Source organism: Haematobia irritans, chromosome 5 (assembly GCF_050003625.1).
Source record: "Haematobia irritans isolate KBUSLIRL chromosome 5, ASM5000362v1, whole genome shotgun sequence".
NCBI classification, from domain to species: Eukaryota; Metazoa; Arthropoda; class Insecta; order Diptera; family Muscidae; genus Haematobia; species Haematobia irritans.
Genome location: NC_134401.1, coordinates 89,665,707 through 89,685,720, shown reverse-complemented (window position 1 = coordinate 89,685,720; position 20,014 = coordinate 89,665,707). Strand labels below are relative to the sequence as shown.

The 20,014-nt window shown below is 31.8% G+C and overlaps 1 protein-coding gene across 2 annotated transcripts in view; it reads left to right on the top strand.

The window, feature by feature from the left end:
- Positions 1–20,014, top strand: part of wun (wunen) — a 251,138-nt gene that overhangs the window by 174,023 nt on the left and 57,101 nt on the right. The window lies entirely within an intron of this gene.

Genomic DNA, 20,014 nt, shown 5'->3' with positions numbered 1-20,014 from the left:
TTTCGGCACTGTCACATTCCTTATTATCCATTACTTGCAGCGAAACTATCAACTAACTATCAGATGAATTATCGGTGACTAAATCCACTGTCTAAAAGTCTTAAAATCGACATAGGCAAAAATTGGAAGTAGAATTTTTGATTAATTTCATTACAATCCCTTATTCTCATTACAATACCATTAATGCCACGAATAAATCTTACGATTTGCAATGGACAGAGTCCACCAATAAACTGAAATTGTATAACGTCCATGGTTGACACTCGAGCCAAAAATTATCTACCAACATTTGGAGGAAAACTTCCCACAAAAAAAAAACTACTAAATAACAATATATCAAATTTAGTATTTATAGAAAATTTTGTCAAAATTTCATTTCTATAGAAAAACTTGTAAAAATATTATTTCTGTAGAAAATTTTATCAAAATTTTATTTCTAGAAAACTTGTCAAAATTTTATTTCTATAGAAAAGTTTGTCAAAATATTATTTCTATGGAAAATTCTATAGAAAATTTTATTTCTACAGAAAATTATGAAAAAATTTGATGTCTATAGAAAATTTTGACACAATTTTATGTTTATAGAAAATTTTGTCAAAATTTTATGTCAATAGAAAATTTTGATAAAATTTTATGTCTAAAGAAAATGTTGTCAAAATTTTATGTCTAAAGAAAATTTTGAAAAAATATTATGTCTACAGAAAATTTTGTCAAAATTTTATGTCTATAACAAATTTTGTCAAAATTTTATTTCTATAGAATATTTTGTCAAAAATTTATTTCTATAGAATATTTTGTCAAAAATTTATTTCTATAGAAAATTTTGTTAAAATTTTATTTCTTAGAACATTTTGTCAAAATTGTATATCTATAGAATAATTTTGTCAACATCATATTTCTTTAGAAAATTTTGTCAAAATTTTATTTCTACAGAAAATTTTGTAAAAATTTTATTTCTACAGAAAATTTTGACAAAATTTTATGTCTATAACAAATTTTGTCAAAATTTTATTTCTATAGAATATTTTGTCAAAAATTTATTACTATAGAAAATTTTGTCAAAATTTTATATCTATAGAATAATTTTGTCAAAATCATATTTCTATAGAAAATTTTGTCAAAATTTTATTTCTACAGAAAATCTTGTCAAAATTTTATTTGTACAGAAAATTTTGACAAAATTTTATGTATATAACAAATTTTGTCAAAATTTTATTTCTATAGAAAATTTGGTTAAAATTTTATTTCTATAGAAAATTTTGTCAAAATTTTATATCTATAGAAAAATTTTGTCAAAATTGTATGTCTATAGAAAACTTGGTCAAAATATTATGTCTATAAAAAATTTTATCTAAATTTTATTTCATTCGTTTTGTTTTGTTATGTTGGTTTTTTTTCTTTCATCACTGTTGTTGTTGTTTTTTTTTTTTTTTTTATTTCAGGTTAAAACCATGCATTGACTAAACTACAAGTGTAGCTTAACCAACAGAGGAAAAAAATGTTTGTCAAATTTATTTGGGCAAAGCCCTACAGTCTGCAAGATGGTTGGATGGACGCACGTTTCGGAATGACCACATTCCTCATCAGCATCCTCTACTTGCAGCAAAACTATCAACCAATTATCAGAATAAATTCAGGCAGTTCATTAAACCCAACAATGAACCACACTGTTGGTTAAGCTACACTTGTAGTTTAGTCAATGCATGGTTTTAAGCTGAAATAAAAAAAAAACAACCAAAAAATGTTATTTCTATAGAAAATGTTGACGAAATTTTATGTTTATAGACAGTTTTGTGAAAATTTTATTTCTATAAAAAATTATGTCAAAATTGTTCTTTCCATAGAAAATTTTGTCAAAAGATTAGTTCTATAGACAATTTTGTCAAAATTTTGTTTCTATAGAAGATTTTGTCAAAATTTTATTTCTATAGAAAATTCTGTCAAAATTTTCGTTCTATAGACAGTTTTGTCAAAACATTATTTCTGTAGAAAATGTTGTTAAAATTTTATTTCTGTAGAAAATTTTGTTAAAATTTTATTTCTCTAGAAAATTTTATTTCTATAGAATATTTTGTCAAAATTTTATTTCCATAGAAAATTTTGTCAAAATTTTATTTCTATAGAAAATTTTGTCAAAATTTTATTTGTATAGAGAATTTTGTCAAATTGTATTTCTATAGAAAATGTGGGAAGTGCCTCTTTGAAGGAGAGGAACATTTTGCAAAATCTACCGAAACATCAAGGATTCTTCCAAGCAGTAAAAAATCTACCTTTTTTGGTAGAATTTTACCAACTGTGGCAACCGTGCATGTAACTCGTCAATACCCAATTATCGCTATGGCCATAAATGCACAAGTAATGCACACAGTCGAGCAGATCTATTTTTGCATAGGGAGTAGAATTAGCATTGTAACTATGCATGCCAAATTTGGTTGAAATCGGTTCAGATTTGGATATGTCTCCCATATATACACGGATGAAAAAGACTGTTTTTCATATGTTTGGCTATAAACATTATATGTTTGGAACACAAATTTTTAAACACAATATTTTTGAGTGCAAGCATATAATGTTCATAAACTAGCATAACATGTTTGGGACATATATGTTAATATGTTAGAACATATTATGTTTGGGACATAAAATGTTTGTAAATATAAAATGTTTGGATGCAAACATATATTAATTTAGAAATAGCCTATAAACATATATGTGTTTAGTAGCTTGGAGCGCTATTTAACAGGGAGCGATATTGAATTAAGTTGGTGGTTGTTGCTTGTTATTACAAAATTAACATTTTATTTTCCCTTGCGAAATTGATCAGCTACTTCTTTGATCCTTATAAACTGTGTGGTCCGCTGTTCGAATCCCCGTCCGGCAAAAGGTAAAATTAAAATAAAAAAAAGTCATAAAATTGAATAATTTCTTCTACAATGTTTGTATTACAGAAAAAGGTGCTAAGAACTAAAAAATCTCGTGGAAGTGAGAAAGATGTGAGGGAATATACAATTAGGCAGAAACAAAATTTTGAGCATTCAGGTCGAAAACCTATGTTGTTAGCACCTATATTACCTGTTTATATTCATAATTCATTATGATTGTAAATATATAAATAAATAAATAAAATTTTGAGCACAATATTGTTTGGGAGAATTTTTTTTAAGCATATAATATTTTTGGGTGCAAAATGCTTCCAAACATATTATATGGTCACATAATAACATATTGTTTTTTGGAAGACAACATTATTGAATTTGGATGCAAAAATACAAAATGTTTGGAACTTAGACTACCCAAACATATATTGTTTAGACCAATATGCTTTCAAACATATTATATATTGGAAGAGATCAAACATATAAATGTTTGGGCAATACCCAAAAATATATATGCTTGAAGCAAAATATGTTTGGGAGTATATGTTACAGAAGCGATTTTTTGTGAGCGTGTAGCTCCCATATATATGTTTTTCTGATTTCGACAAAAATGGTCAAAATGCCAACATTTTCCTTGTTAAATCGCCACTGCTTAGTCGAAAAGTTGTAAAAATGACTCTAATTTTCCTAAACTTCTAATGCATATATATCGAGCGATAAATCATAAATAAACTTTTGCGAAGTTTCCTTAAAATTGCTTCAGATTTAAACGTTTCCCATATTTTTTTACTAAAATTGTGTTCCACCCTAGTGCATTAGCCAACTTAAATTTTGAGTCTATAGATTTTGTAAAAGTCTATCAAATTCTGTCCAAATCGAGTGATATTTAAATGTATGTATTTGGGACAAACCTTTATATATAGCACCCACCACATTTGACGGATGTGATACGGTATCGAAAATTTAGATCTACAAAGTGGTGCAGGGTATAATATAGTCGGCCCCGCTCGACTTTAAACGTTCCTTACTTGTTTTTTACTAACATTGTGTTCCACCGTAGTGCATTAGCCGACATAAATTTTGAGTCTATAGATTTTGTAGAAGATCGAGTGATATTTAAATGTATGTATTTGGGACAAACCTTTATATATAGCCCCCAACACGTTTGACGAATGTGATATGGTATCGAAAATTTAGATCTACTAAGTGGTGCAGGGTATAATATAGTCGGCCCCGCCCGAATTTAGACTTTCCTTACTTGTTGTTATTAAGTTGTTGCTATTATTATTCTTAAATTTTATATAATTTTTCATTTGGTTTCTGAACTAATGATGCTTGAACTCATGTTCAGGTCATGTAATTTCCATACAAACGTTTCTTTTATTCGACTATTACTAGAAATTGTTTTGGATTTTTCATAATCTATTTTTATAACATCAACATAACTAGCTACAGTCAGATCACGGATTCGTATTCAAAGCAACGCATATCGAATATCATGTAGCTTAGAAGCCACAACTTGTAGCGCGTCAAAACAACATCAAGAGATTGGTGACAGTCATGCGTTTAACACTTGAACACCTAGTGGCGCACCAAAAAAGAAAAAAACGACAGACGTACAAAACCGCATAATATGTCAAGTTCATTTTAATGGTGCTTTGTCATTTGGTTTCGTTTTTACACAAATCTAGACCGTGAATGGAGATTATATGCCGTAAACATAGAAATATGAGACCCGACACTTTATAATCAACTACAAATCAAATTTTGTAGTGAGTTGGATGAAAGAAATGCACATCTAACCACAAGAATTTGTTATAGATGTTGTATGATAGAGGTTTTCTTTCATATAATGCATTTAGAAGTCAATGAGACTATACACATACGAAAAAAGGAAGGAAAGTACTTTAAAAAAATTAGTTGGATCCAAAGATTTTGACCTTGCTTTAAGAATTTTGGTATTGATTCCGAGCCAAAGATACGGCTTCTTTAAAAAACAAGCCATTTTTAGCGACCCATCTGCCTTTAAATCTAGGATCAATAAAAATTAGGACGCAGATCTCATTTATAGAATTTTCTCTTTTCGCGGTATATTGATAATACCAGCGTTACCAGAATTGTTTCACCAAAAACCGCGAGATTTGCAAAAAAAAATAGCTAGAAAAACAGATATTTTTTTTGTATCAAAAGTCACATTTTTCATTGAAATTTAACAAAATTAAAAGCTTTATTTCACTTAAAATGCATATTAAATTAATTGTATTCATTATACCCTGCGCCACACTGTGGAACAGGGTATTATAAGTTAGTGCATATGTTTGTAACACCCAGAAGGAGACGAGATAGACACATGGTGTCTTTGGCAATAATGCTCAGGGTGGGTCCTTGAGTCGATATAACCATGTCCGTCTGTCCGTCCGTCCATCCGTCTGTCTGTGAACACATTTTTGTGATCAAAGTCTAGGTCGCAATTTAAGTCCAATCGCCTTTTAATTTGGCACATGTTCCTAATTTGGGTCAGAATAGAACCATATTGATTTTGGAAGAAATCGGTTCAGATTTAGATATAGCTCCCATATATATCTTTCGCCCGATATGCACTTATATGGACCCAGAAGCCAGAGTTTTATCCCGATTAGCTTGAAATTTTGCACAAGGAGTACATTTGGTAGTATAGTCATGTGTGCCAAATTTGATTGAAATCGGTTCAGATTTAGATATAACTTCCATATATATTTTTCGCCCGATATGGACTTATATGGCCCCAGAAGCCAGAGTTTTGGCCCAATTTGGTTGAAATTTTGCACTAGGAGTGCAATTAGTAATATAGTCATGTGTGCCAAATTTTATTGAAATCAGTTCAGATTTAGATAGAGCTCTCATCCCACAGAGGCCAATTTTTAACTCCGATTTAGTTGAAATTTTGCACAGGGAGTAGAATTAGCATTGTAGCTATGCGTGCCAAATTTGGTTGAATTCGGTATAGATTTAGATATAGCTCCCATATATATGTTTTTCCGATTTCGACAAAAATGGTCAAAATACCAACATTTTCCTTGTAAAATTCCTTGTAAAATATGTTTGTAACACCCAGAAGGAGACGAGAGAGACACATGGTGTCTTTGGCAATAATGCTCAGGGTGGGTCCCTGAGTCGATATAACCATGTCCGTCTGTCCGTCCGTCCGTCTGTCTGTGAACACATTTTTGTGATCAAAGTCTAGGTCGCAATTTAAGTCCAATCGCCTTCAAATTTGGTAGATGTTCCTAATTTGGGTCAGAATAGAACCCTATTGATTTTGGAAGAAATCGGTTTAGATTTAGATATAGCTCTCATATATATCTTTCGCCCGATATGCACTAATATGGACCCAGCAGCCAGAGTTTTATACCGATTTACTTGAAATTTTGTACAAACACAATACTTAGTCGTATAGTTAAATGTGCAAAATTTGATTGAAATCGGTTCAGATTTAGATATAGCTTCCATATATATCTTTCGCCCGATATGGACTTATATGGCCCCAGAAGCCATATTTTTGGCCGAATTTGGTTGAAATTTTGCACAGGGAGTAGATTTAGCATTGTAACTATGCGTGCCAAATTTGGTTGAAATCGATTCAGATTTAGATATAGCTCCCATATATATCTTTCGCCCGATATGCACTTATATGGACCCAGAAGCCAGAGTTTTATCCCGATTAGCTTGAAATTTTGCACAAGGAGTACAATTAGTAATATAGTCATGTGTGCCAAATTTGATTGAAATCGGTTCAGATTTAGATATAGCTCCCATATATATGTTTTTCTGATTTCGACAAAAATGGTCAAAATACCAACATTTTCCTTGTTAAATCGCCACTGCTTAGTCTAAAAGTTGTAAAAATGATTCCTAAACTTCTAATACATATATATCGAGCGATAAATCATAAATAAACTTTTGCGAAGATTCCTTAAAATTGCTTCAGATTTAAATGTTTCCCATATTTTTTACTAAAACTGTGTTCCACCCTAGTGAATTACCCGACTTAAATTTTGAGTCTATAGTTTTTGTAGAAGTCTATCAAATTTTGTCCAGATCGAGTGATATTTAAATGTATGTATTCGGGATAAACCTTTATATATAGCCCCCAACACATTTGACGGATGTGATATGGTATCGAAAATTTTGATCTACAAAGTGGTGCAGGGTATAATATAGTCGGCCCCGCCCGACTTTAGACTTTCCTTACTTGTTTTCTGAATAAATTCTCAAGCAATTGAAAATATCCCGCATTTTTAATTTCTGCTCCCGATTTCAGAAATGGTTTAGTTGGCTCGACTATGGCACATTTTCTTAATATAATGAGGATTTTTTTACCAGCGTACCATGTTCCCGAATCCTATACTGATGTGTAGGTCCCTTAATGCAATTAATTATTATGTTACCCATTGCTCTCATTTAAATCGACCTTCATTAAAAAACCCTAAATTGTACGCTAGTCATTTTGGTTTTTTTATTTTTTCTCTACCGTATAGGGGTCACCATCACATCGTATGGTCTCATCAGAGGGTGGTCACTCAAAGAGCTTAGACTACATGGAAACCCACAATAAATCACACTAAAATAATTCTAACTAAAATGCGTTTATTAAACTTAATTGAAATGCCTTCAGTCTACGTAATTTAAACATTTTCCCAAAAAAAAAAATAAAAAATAAAACAAATGATCCGTAAAATTGAAATGGAATTGAAAATATCCACCAAGAAACCCCATGTTGGGAGAAAAATTGAAAAAATAGGCGTTATTTTGGTAGCCATTACCAGAACGAATCCCAAAAAAATTTACAGGTAGCCATTATTGTGCATTACCAATCGATTTTCACTTTACCGAATACACCATCCTCTATCCCAACTACAACAAAAATGGTCATTAATGAATCACTTTTGGTTCTCCTGCTGCATCATCATGGCAAGACTGACGGAATCCATCAGTAGTATTACTCTATTTATGGATCATTCCTTTAAGGTTTATTGTTTAACAACTCTGTGGCTATTTTTGGCTACATCCTTGCGGCAATTTCCTTAAAAGGAAAGAAACAAAAGATTGCTGTTGCACCAGGCATAGTAAATCGACATACACACAGCATCATTGCTTACAAAAATTTTCTTTGTTTATACTGACATAGACTTCTAGACAGACTGACTGCTAGCTTTGTACGTGGTTGGGTATGTAGCTATGGTGACCCTGATCCTGTATAATTTAACCTGCCGCCAAACAATGAACCCATGAAAACAATTTTCAGATTTTTTCCTCTCACCAGAAATGACAATAACAACATGACTATTTTCCTTTCAAACTGATGTAATTACTTGGAATTCCTCTGTAATAGCCTAAGAAGTCTTTGGTGGCAAAAAAGTGGAAGATTTTTTTTTGGAACGGATGGCTCGAACATTACATTTACCCGTAGACGAAATAGCAGTAGCCGATTATATTGTCTGCAAAATATCACAAGGAGATGGACATATTAACGATACCTTGCCCTTTTCACATGCCCTCGATAGTCTCGATAGAGGATCATTGCACTTTATTTACCTTTGTTAAGGCATTGAGGTATCTGTCCTGCCATTACTTGCAGAAAATGTTCAATTACTATACTTGGCTATGACTGAGACGAGGTTTCTTTTTGTAAATGGAATTTGGATTATTTATTGAAATAGAGTGTAAATGGGCTGGGGTTTTATTTATTTTATTATTTTTTTGCTTTAAATTTTCTTTGAAGTACCGGTAATAGTTTTCCACATAGGCAAAATATTCTTCAAATCTCCAATTTGGTGCTTAAATTTTTCGTGGCAGTTCTGTTTGAAACTACACGTTTCGGTTCGTAGCCGTCCAGTGTAAATAGACGAAAAAGAGTGTAAATAGACGAAAAAGAGTGTTACAATTATAGAAAAAATAGCTTTGCCTACTTTTATCTTTTCTCCTCTCAGATGAGCTGGAACTGAGGGCACGCCACGTCTGTGGCTACATATATATACCCCACTTGGCTCGTTGGCGTCGAGTGTAAATAGGGAAAAATTAGTGTTCCCTTTTAGCTTAACCTCATACAGATGAACTACGCCCATGAAACTTTTTACTGGGGTGCACCACTGTAAAGACAAAGATTTTGTCTTTACAATAAAGAATAATGATTGGCATTGATTCCGAGCCAAAGAAGAGGAGAATTGAAGTAAGGATAAATTTTAAATGCAAATCTTTTTTAAATTTGTGTTTTACGAACTTGATTCTAGAAAACAAATTTTAATTTGTTTCTATTTACATTTTTTTCTTCATGTGTTATTAAAGTCATTTAAAAGCGTGTTACCGGCAACTTGAATTTCAAAATTCAGACTCGTCTTCAAGTAGAAATTATGCTAGGTCTCAAGTAAAAAGCGTCAAAGTCAAAAAAATTAAAGACGATTTCTCTAGTTTTAAAGATTTTATATAGCCTAGATGACCTTAGTCAAACGGAATTTTCTTTCATAAGCAGATACCCATTTTCAAGTTGAATCACTTAACTATAACCCAGCAAAAAAATTTGGAAGGTTTTCTTAAGGCACAACTCTAAAAGCACTTCTAAAAATGTCTTCTCAAATATGTTCTTTATTTTAACTACACAGGAAGTTCTTTTAATTCATTTTTTATAACTGGCTTTTTTCATATTTTTACTGTTTCAAATGGGTTAAAAACAGAGTAAGAATTCATAAAATGGTACAAATTATTAAAATTTTGTCGAAAAAAATGCTAAATCCAATCTGAAAAAATTGTGCATTTTTGAATGTATTTGAGGTATTATAATTTCAATACCTACAAATAGAAACAAAAAAATCCTAAACCAATTTTTTCACAAAAGGTTAGCGACACTGAATATTACCTCATAATTGAAGATTCCAAAATGAAGTCGAATGAAGGGGTTGTTATTCTGCTGGTGTTTTCTTTTTTGATAAACATATTTTCAAAAAACCAACATTTTTCTCACTAATTTAAAATAACAAATGTTTTATATATTTTATTTATTTTTTATTATATTATTTTACAATATTATTTTTTAACAATCTCTCCGTATACCATAACAACGCGATTCCAACTAAAAAAAACAACGCACACGCAAACACATCGATTACATCGATGACTGGTATCGATTACAGGTAGATAAAAGAAATGTAGGAAATTTTCCTATATTCTAACAAGTGTGTTTCCTTAAGTTTTGAAAGGATTGAATACTTCTTAGTACGAATGAACTAAAATATTTTTCTATGCCAAGTGTTATTCGTATGTATGATAAGCTTTCTATAATAAAGAAAGTCAGAATATAATTTTATAAGAAATCGTACTAAATTTGAGGAAATTTGGTTTTAGTTCGGTTTTTGTGTATTTTTACGAATGCTTTGTTATCAGTGAATAAAATTTTCTTTTTCAGTAGTAAATTCTTATACCCAGCGAAGAAAACAGTATTAGTTTTTACTGAAACAAGTAAATTTTATTATTTCACACAAAAATTTAACTGAATGGAAATAAAATGGCTAAATTAAATTGATGAACATTTTTTCCTTTATTTTCGAAGACACTTTTTTCTGGGTGCACCTAAAGAAGTGATGCAACTTCAGTGCGACGGCTGTTGAAATGGAGAACTTCCGTCCTATGACAAGCCCATGTTAAATTAATCGCTTCTGCGTCACCACTTCCGGATCCAAAAAGAACATTTTCATTACTTTTTTGGCGAAGCTTTTTTTTTGCTGGGTACCTCTAGATTTCCAATTTCAGGCAAATGGGATAAAAGGAAAAAAAATTATGGCTTCTAGAAGCTCAAGAAGTCAAATCGGGAAATCAATCTATACCAAAAAATGGACCGATACACTCCATATTGCGTACACTTATTTGTGATTCAAAAATACCTTCAGATTTCCAATCATGTATACTATTTAAACCATTGTGAAACCACAGTGGTGAACTTCCCTCTTATCACTGAGTGCTGCCCGATTCCATGTTTAGCTCAATAAGAAGGGACCTCCCCATTTATAGCCGAGTCCACTTAGAGAAGTTCTGAAACACTCAGAAATGTCACCAGTATTTGGTCAAAACTGGGATTGAAACGAAATAGGCCTCACAAATCAAAACGAAAATAGGCCCCACAAATCAAAAAGGTATTTGGGTTTCATTGTCATTGTTTTGCAAATGGGCCCCAGAAATAAAATGAAGTTATACGCTAAAATGTATAAACGTTTGGTGTTGTTGTTTTCCACACAATTTTTTTGGGGTCCTATTTCCTTAAGGTTTTGAGACTCATTTTTATGGGGCCGATATTCATAACGTCCCAAAAAAATTCGGTACACTCGTATATTAAAATACCTCTAGATTTCCAATTTAACGTAAATCGGACAAAACGTACTGGTCAAGACCCCAAATCGGAAGGTCGGTTTATATGAGGGCTATATAAAAACTTGAATCAATACAGTCCATCTTCGAACTCGACCTGGCCTGCAAGCAACAAAGGAATCTGTTTATTGAATCCATTATTGAATGCTCTAGCGTGAAAGACTGACGGGCATCATTAGTCGGAAATCGATATTTCGATGTGTTACATACGGAATGACAAACTTATTATACCCCCATCACCATTCTATGATGGTGGGTATAATAATTAACAAAATGTTTTCAAATCTACGTGCTTTTATTCAAATAGTAACAAGAACAAGAGAAATTTGTGTTAAAGTTTTGGAAAAACAGTGAAAGTAAAAGGGAAATATTAAAAAATCGCCACGGTTTGAATCTTTGCTAAAAACTACTTTAACTGCACACTTTTTTTAGAAATTCTTCACTTATTTTCTAAATAAACTCTTTCACACCGAAAGAAAAATTCAATCGATATTCTTTTGTCTAAAATTTTGTCGAAGAAAAATTACCTTTTTTTATTTGTTGTGTCGCAAAAAAATACTGCAAAGTGCAACTTGATTTGGATCGTAAAATTTTGTTATTACATTTGGTAAGAGTTGTAAAAATATTTTACGTATACTAGCTTGTTTAGGAGGAGAATTAAAGGCATTTCAAATGCAAGCGTCTCACCAAAATTTAGTGCCATAGATAAGACGTTTCCCACGAGACCTCCCACCTGGATGTACATTTATTTCGAAATTTTGAATTTTATAACACATTTCTTTACACATGCTCATTAAGAATTTTATGAGGTATGTGAGACAGCTTTGTGGGAATGTGATATAATTTTTGTGTAGCTATCGAAAGTGAATCTTTATGACGTTGCCACAATTAACACATGTTATATTTTTGAGATACTTTTCAAATTCTTTGGAAGGAGGAAGAGTACTTCCACGAAAGTCTTTTAATCTTAATCAGATAGTTGAATTAGGTTAGGTATAGTGACAGTCTATTATATAGGCTTAAGTAGGGTATTTAGTCCATTGTGAGACCACATGTGGTGAACTTTTCTCTTAGCGTTGAGTGCAGTCTTACCATTTTGTCACTTTTGTGACAAAAGTTGCCAATTTTTTGCATCCTTTTTACATTATTATTAATTGGGAGCCACCGTGGTGCAATGGTTAGCATGCCCGCCTTGCATACATAAGGTCGTGGGTTCGATTCCTGCTTCGACCGAACACAATAAAGTTTTTCAGCTGTGGATTATCCCACCTCAGTAATGCTGGTGACATTTCTGAGGGGTTCAAAGCTTCTCTAAGTGGTTTCACGGCAATGTGGAACGCCGTTCGGACTCGGCTATAAAAAGGAGGTCCCTTGTCATTGAGCTTAACATGGAATCGGGCAGCACTCAGTGATAAGAGAGAAGTTCACCAATGTGGTATCACAACGGACTGAATAGTCTCTACACTGAAAAAAAAAAAACGTGAACCCACCAGAAAAATGTTGGTAAATTTTAGAAAATGTACATTATTTTTAGAAAATTTTAACTAAACTGTATTACAAACGCAGACATCGCGCCGATATCACAAAAATAAGTACATATTTTTCGACAAATTCAAGAAAATTTATTTGACATAATTAAATTGTTTCACTTGTTAAAGAAAATTTTGTCGTTTGAAGGAAAAAATTGGAGTTCAAAATTTCAAGAATGTCTTTAGTGCCATACGAACCAAATAAAAAAGGCGTAGCTAAAAAAGTAGTGAAAATATTCTTTTTGGATCCGGAAGTAGTGCAAAATTGGAGCAGAAGCGATGAATTTAACATGGGCTTGTCATTGTACGGATGTCCACACGCAGAGAAGGAATATGATCACCTCAAACATGTTTCAAGAGCAAAATGTTATTTTTGTATGGTGACCATGTACCATGTTTGTCACTAAAATGTTATTTTCTCGTCAAATATAACCTGCTTGCCGAAATCAGATACATGATTTCCGAGAAAATAACATGGTTGCGAAAACCATGTTACATGGTCACCACCCAAAAATAACATTTTGCTCTTAAAACATGTTTGAGGTGATCATATTCCTTCTCTGCGTGCACCATTTCAACAACCGTTGCACTGAATTTGCATCACTTCTTACTTTGTGATTCAAATTCAGTGCTTTGGATGTGAATTAAAAAATGTTGTCATATTTTGACAAATAAATAATTTTTATAATTTTTTATGATTTTTAATGCATTCTAACGCAATATTTCTTGAATGGATTTAGAATTTTTTTTCGACAAAATTGCAATAATTTTTACCATTTTATTAAAGCTTACTCTGTTTTTAACCTTTTTGAAACAAAAAAAAATTAAATTTACCCATCAGAAATAAGAAAAATGCGAGTTGCAAATAATTAAATGAAAATAACTTCCTGTGTAGTTAAAAAAACCGTGCCAAAGAAGCGGAGAATACTAGTAAGGATACTTTTAAGACACAATTCTCTTTTAAATTTTGGTTTTGCGTACTTACTTCTAGGAAGCAAGTTTTAATTTTTCGCTTTTTCAGCTTTTTTCTTCATATGTTGTCAAATTCCTTTAAAAACGAGTTAACGACAACATTATTCTCCAAATAAAGACTCGACTTCCAGTAGAAATTATGCTATGTTTCAAGTAAAAAACGTCTTTAAAATAAGGAGTTGAAAAACATGCCCTATATTTAAACGATTTTTTGCTTTGTAGTCAGGATGCAAAAAAACAACAAATTTAAAGACAATTAGATTAAATTTAAAGAATTTTTCTGAATTATTAAAGTAAAGTTGACCTCAGCCCAAACAAATGTCAAATAACTTAATTGTAAGGACAATACGACTTCATTGAAAAGTTTATCGACTTTTGGACAAGAAACAAAAGTTTACATTAGAGAAATGCGTCTTCTATGCTAAGCAAAATTTGCATTCGTATTTTAAAGACATGAAATCTTTGACCTCACGACAATATTTTTTTTTTTCAGTGTAGGGGCCGATATGGAGAAAATTTTGGAGAGCATATACTCCGCAAGCCATATGAAGGTCAGTTTATATGGGGATACCTAGAAATGACCAATTTGCAGTACCTAGATCAATAAAAACTATTTGTGCCAAGTTTCAAGTGGATAGTTTTTATCGTTTGAAAGTTAGCGTGATTTCAACAGATCTCTAAATTAGATTTAATTAATTAAATTGATTTTATAATTCAGCTTACCTCAACTCAATGTATATGACTATTTAATTTTAATTTTTAAACTTCAAATTATTTAAAATATCTTTTTATACCTTCCACCATAGGATGGGGGCATATTAACTTTGCCATTCCGTTTGTAACACATCGAAATATTGCTCCTAGACCCCATAAAGTATATATATATATATATATATATATATATATATATATATATATATATATATATATATATATATATATATATATATATATATATATATATATATATATATATATATATATATATATATATATATATATATATATATTCTGCGTCGTGGTGAAATTCTGAGTCGATCTAAGTATGTCCGTCCGTCTGTTGAAATCACGCTAACTTCCGAACGAAACAAGCTATCGACTTGAATCTTGGCACAGGATGGTATTGCAAATGGGCCATATCGGTCCACTTTTACGTATAGCCCCCATATAAAGGGACCCTCAGATTTGGCTTGTGGAGCCTCTAACAGAAGCATATTTCATCCGATCCGGCTGAAATTTGGTACATGCTATTGGTATATGGTCTCTAACAACCATGCAAAAATTGGTCGATATCGGTCCATAAATATATATATAGCCCCCATATAAACCGATCCCCAGATTTGGCTTGCGAAGCCTCAAAGAGAAGCAAATTTCATCCGATCCGGCTGAAATTTTGTACATGGTGTTGGTATATGGTCTCTAACAACCATTCAAAAATTGGTCCACATCGGTCCATAATTATATATAGCCCCCATATAAACCGATCCCCAGATTTGGCTTACGGAGTCTCAAAGAGAAGCAAATTTCACCCGATCTTGCTGAAATTTGGTACATGGTGTTGGTATATGGTATCTAACAACCATGCAAAAATTGGTCCACATCTGTCAATAATTATATATAGCCCCCATATAAACCGTTCTCCAGATTTGACCTCCGGAGCGTCTTGGAGGAGCAAAATTCATCCGATCCGGTTCAAATGTGAAACGTGGTGTTAGTATATGGCCGCTAACAACAATACCAAAATTGGTCCTAATCGGTCTTTAGTTATATATAGCCGATCTCCAATCACACAAAAATTGGTCCATATCGGTTCATAATCATGGTTGCCACTCGAGCCAAAAATAATCTAGCAAAATATAATTGTTTTATATATAATTGTTTTATTTCAATAGTAACTGCTCGGCAATGATTAATTCTTTTCTTAATATAAGGCGATTTTTCTCAACCAATTTAGCCATCATTGCCTAATAATGGGACCTCCCATATTGCTACTGTTTCTTTTCTTTTTCTTCAGTTGCAACTCCACTGAGACATCTATGATCTTGGTTTTTAGTTCAAACACAAAATATTGTTCTCCATCCAACAATGGGATCAACGATAACAAATCATTCTGAATTCAAGTCCAAGTAACTTCAACATAAATACAAAGAGAATATTGACGAGACCTAGATAGGATGTTGTAAATTATGTTTCAACATGAATGACATTAACCATGGTTGTCGATGAATGGAGAGCGATTAACTCCAAGCATTCGCAAAGACCATCGAAGGAGATGGAATAGTTTTCAATTTAAAGACAATGACAGCAGAGGCAGTAGTAAAGTCCACTTTACAAATACAAAGCCCAATAAAGACTAATGTTATTTTATGGCATTTCATAAATTCTTGCATTGCTTAGCAATAAACTTGAAAACAATGATCCAATATTTTATGGGCTTCATAATAATAACAGCAAATATGGTAAGCACGAATTGGTCAGGCATTAGCGAGAGTCGAAATTTTGTGGACTGATCAAAATCGTCAGTTGTGTTTTTGTTTGACTACTGTGAATTAATCTGCAATCTGAGAATTTCTAAAACGTGTCACAAAAAGTGTCACTACCAATAAAATTTTGCGCACTCATTTAAAAATATGGCACAAAAAGTGGCCTACTTTTTATAACGAAACGAAAAAAAGAGGGATAACATGGCAAAAAGGTCACGCAAATATGTAAAAAGTATAGTCTTATGTCACACAACAAAAAGAGGCACAAAAGTGTCAAATTTGCCACCAATTAGCATAACGGCAATACTGTCTGCTATGTTATTAACCGGGGCATCTGAACTAAAAATTAATGTTCTGACATCTTTTTACAAATTATTTTACCTTTATCTGTAGGAGTCATATCCATATCCAAATTCTCTTCGAAAATGAGTTTTTCCAGAATACAAAATTAGATCTGTGACCTAGAGTTTTTGTTCCATATCATTAGCTCGTGTACAGACATTGGAATTTCAAAAAATATTTCAAAATTTTTCTGTCGTAACATTTTTTTGTAGACTTCTACAAATTTATGTGCTTGTTTCTTATGAGTTTTTCACATCCAAAAATCGGAAACATTTAATAAAGAATAAATTTTGTTTTAAAAAATTCTAATTTGGCAAACCACCGAGTGCTAAGGCAATCTCTTTTTCAAAAAGCCTCTTGTGTTCACTAACAAACTATAGAAGGTTTTAGCATCTTACCGACAAACAGCTGAGAAATATGCAATTACAAATATTAATGTTTTTTTAACATATATTATTAATTGTGCTCCTTGTGCAAAATTTTAAGGAAGCTGTGACATCTAGTTTACAAGTTTTATCCAAAAAAATCATCAAAATCGGTTCGTAGTTGCAACGAACAGTTATTATTGATATCTTTATCCGTTCAAAAGTGGCAGAATTATCGCAAAAAAAAAAACGATTTGGAACCACTGTGCGATATGGATCACTTATTACATGCTCTGAAAAAAAAATTGTCATGAGGCCAAATATTTGCGAAACTGGGTTTGAACCCACGACCCTGTGTATGTAATGGGGCATGCTAACCATTGCACTACGGTGGCTCCTTTCCTCCTCTCTAATTACTGCGCAAAAGCTCATATTGGTTCTAATTATTTGTAGACTTCCCTATATATACCGGTCAAGAACTGAATTATATAAGTATTTAATCCGCCTTAATTTAGAAGACGCTGTTAAGAAATTTTAAGATACCTTGCCATCGGTAAGTATTACCACAACCCAAGTAATTCGATTGTGGATGACAGACTTTCGTAGAAGTTTCTATGCAATCCATGGTGGAGGGTATATAAGAATCGGCCGGGCCAAACTTACGACCGTATATACTTGTTATTTTTTGTTTTTATATATTTTTGTTTTCATAGGGTTTAAATGGATGTAATTATTACGACTACAATTTTGTATGTATAGTTTTTCGGGACAAAACAATGGTCATAAAATTCTTGGGTGACAGTTGAAACAAAGCCTAACTTATACAAAACCAAAGATGTTTCTTTTTTCCTAAAAAAAACTCGTTCTGTTTTTGTCAAGTAGATTAAAAATAACGTGAACAGAAATAGCTCCCCCAATATAATAAAGACAAAGTATGTTCTATATTTCATACGAATACAATTCCTATGTAAGTGTCATAACAAAATCCGTAAAGAAGTAGCAGCTGATAATCTGTTAACTAACCAGCGGGAAGGAATTAACCTACATTCATACCCAAGGAGGTTTAACTTCAATGATGGCTACTTGCTACTCCTAAGCAAGTGCAAACCGTAAGCTTTTATAGTCATCTATCTGGATTAGTTGGCTTTTGTTTCCCATTGCCACCCAATATTTGAAGATAGGTGGTCTATTGTTTGGTAATTTTATCACCTTTTCGAGAGCAATATATTTTCCAGTTTTCATAACAAATTCATGCGTTATGGTTTATGAATTTTCTTTTTATAGACATTTTCAAAAAGTATTTTTTTGTTTTATTTTCTTTTCATAAAAAGGTAATCACAAAAGCTGAAATATATTGACGGTTTCATGTTCAGCTGGATGCTGAAGATTACTTTCTTCTTAGGTTATTTTCTTTGTTTGAAAGATCAATAATAGCAGGTATATTGTTAGTTGTTGTGACGGGTATATTGTAAGGAAAAGGATTATCGATTATCGTAGATAAAATAGAGAGTCTATGTGTTTGGGTTTCATTTCAATTGAAGAATTTATCTCCTCCATTCTAACGATCCTCAGTGAACCGATGACAATATCTATGGCAGAGTGAAGAGTAATTTAACGTAATGTATTCATTGAAAATAGGCGAACAATTTAACTTCACTTCAACTGAAACATTTTACATTTGAAATTAAAACTTTTCAATCCAAATGAATATTGTTTTTCAAATCAAATAAAACTTTATATAATTCAGATAAAGTTAAGTAGAATAAAGGATTTTGCTTTATATAAAATATTTTGCATTTTAAATGGAAATTGTTATTGCAAGTTTTGGGAAATGCCATTAAGAACGCCTATTAGTCTTTGGATCAGCCATTAAGTTGATACCGCATTTATTAAACAACACGAATTCATGACATAAAATTCTCTTTCAATATCTAGAAAAGCCAGCCTTCATCTAGAGAAAGTGAGCATACAGAGAAGTTGAAAATCGATTGTTGTAATGAAAATTTTGCATTTACAATGAAATCACAGTTATATCAATCTATTTACTTTATTTACAACCATTAATTCGTTTCTTTTACCATTTGGCACTTTATATTATAGATTTTTGTTTGTAATACAAGTCAAATAGTTGTCTGAACTAATTGTCTCTCTTTCGAAATTTTTTTTTATCGAATTCGATACGCACAACCAACCTTATAAAACCACCTTCATAACTGCCATTTAGTATTCAGCACTAACAATTGATATTCACAGCCGAATTCCTTTGGACATATTTTTAAATGGCAAAAATGTTTTTACTAATTCTACATTGTTGAAGGATAACGTGTTTTTTTATTTAAAATAAAAACCACAGAAAACGGAATATTTTTCAGCCATTTCTAAGTTTACTTCAGCCCTCGGTGGACTGCCAGTCAAATATTTTCACGAACAACTCTCTCAGGCTTCAGGATACTCAATGCTACCAGTCAAATAAACAGTGCGCATATTAAATTGTTTAGGATCAAATGCAGAATATGTTTTAGATGTGGAAAAATTTTATTGTGTTAAAGGCAAAAGTTTAAAGGATTTAACGACTTTAAAGTGGCTCTAATGGAAAAATCCATCTCCACGTCTGTCTTTTATCTATGAAACCCAAAAGGAAGTAACCATGGCGAGTATTTTCTTATTTATTTTTTAAAACTCCACTTTAATTTTTTGATTTAGTTTGTTGTATATATAAATGGGCCAATTTTATGATAAATTACTATATACTCAGTTCGTATTCCAATTATAAATACTACTGTACTAAGAGTCCCAAAGATTCAACTCCCATTGCCTGTCAATTCTGCAATCCATGCTGGCGGGTATACGTTTAAAGGTGATCAGTGTTTTGAATTGTTATCAGTGTAGTGTATTTAGGTACAAAGTGATTTTATGTGCCATTCTATCACTTAAAAATATAAATAAAATACAATATTTTGAGGAAAAAAGAATTTGCAATTCGGTTAAAGTACTAGTAAAGTTGGGTGATACAACTAAATGAACAAGGGGCAACGACCAATTTCATTGTCTAA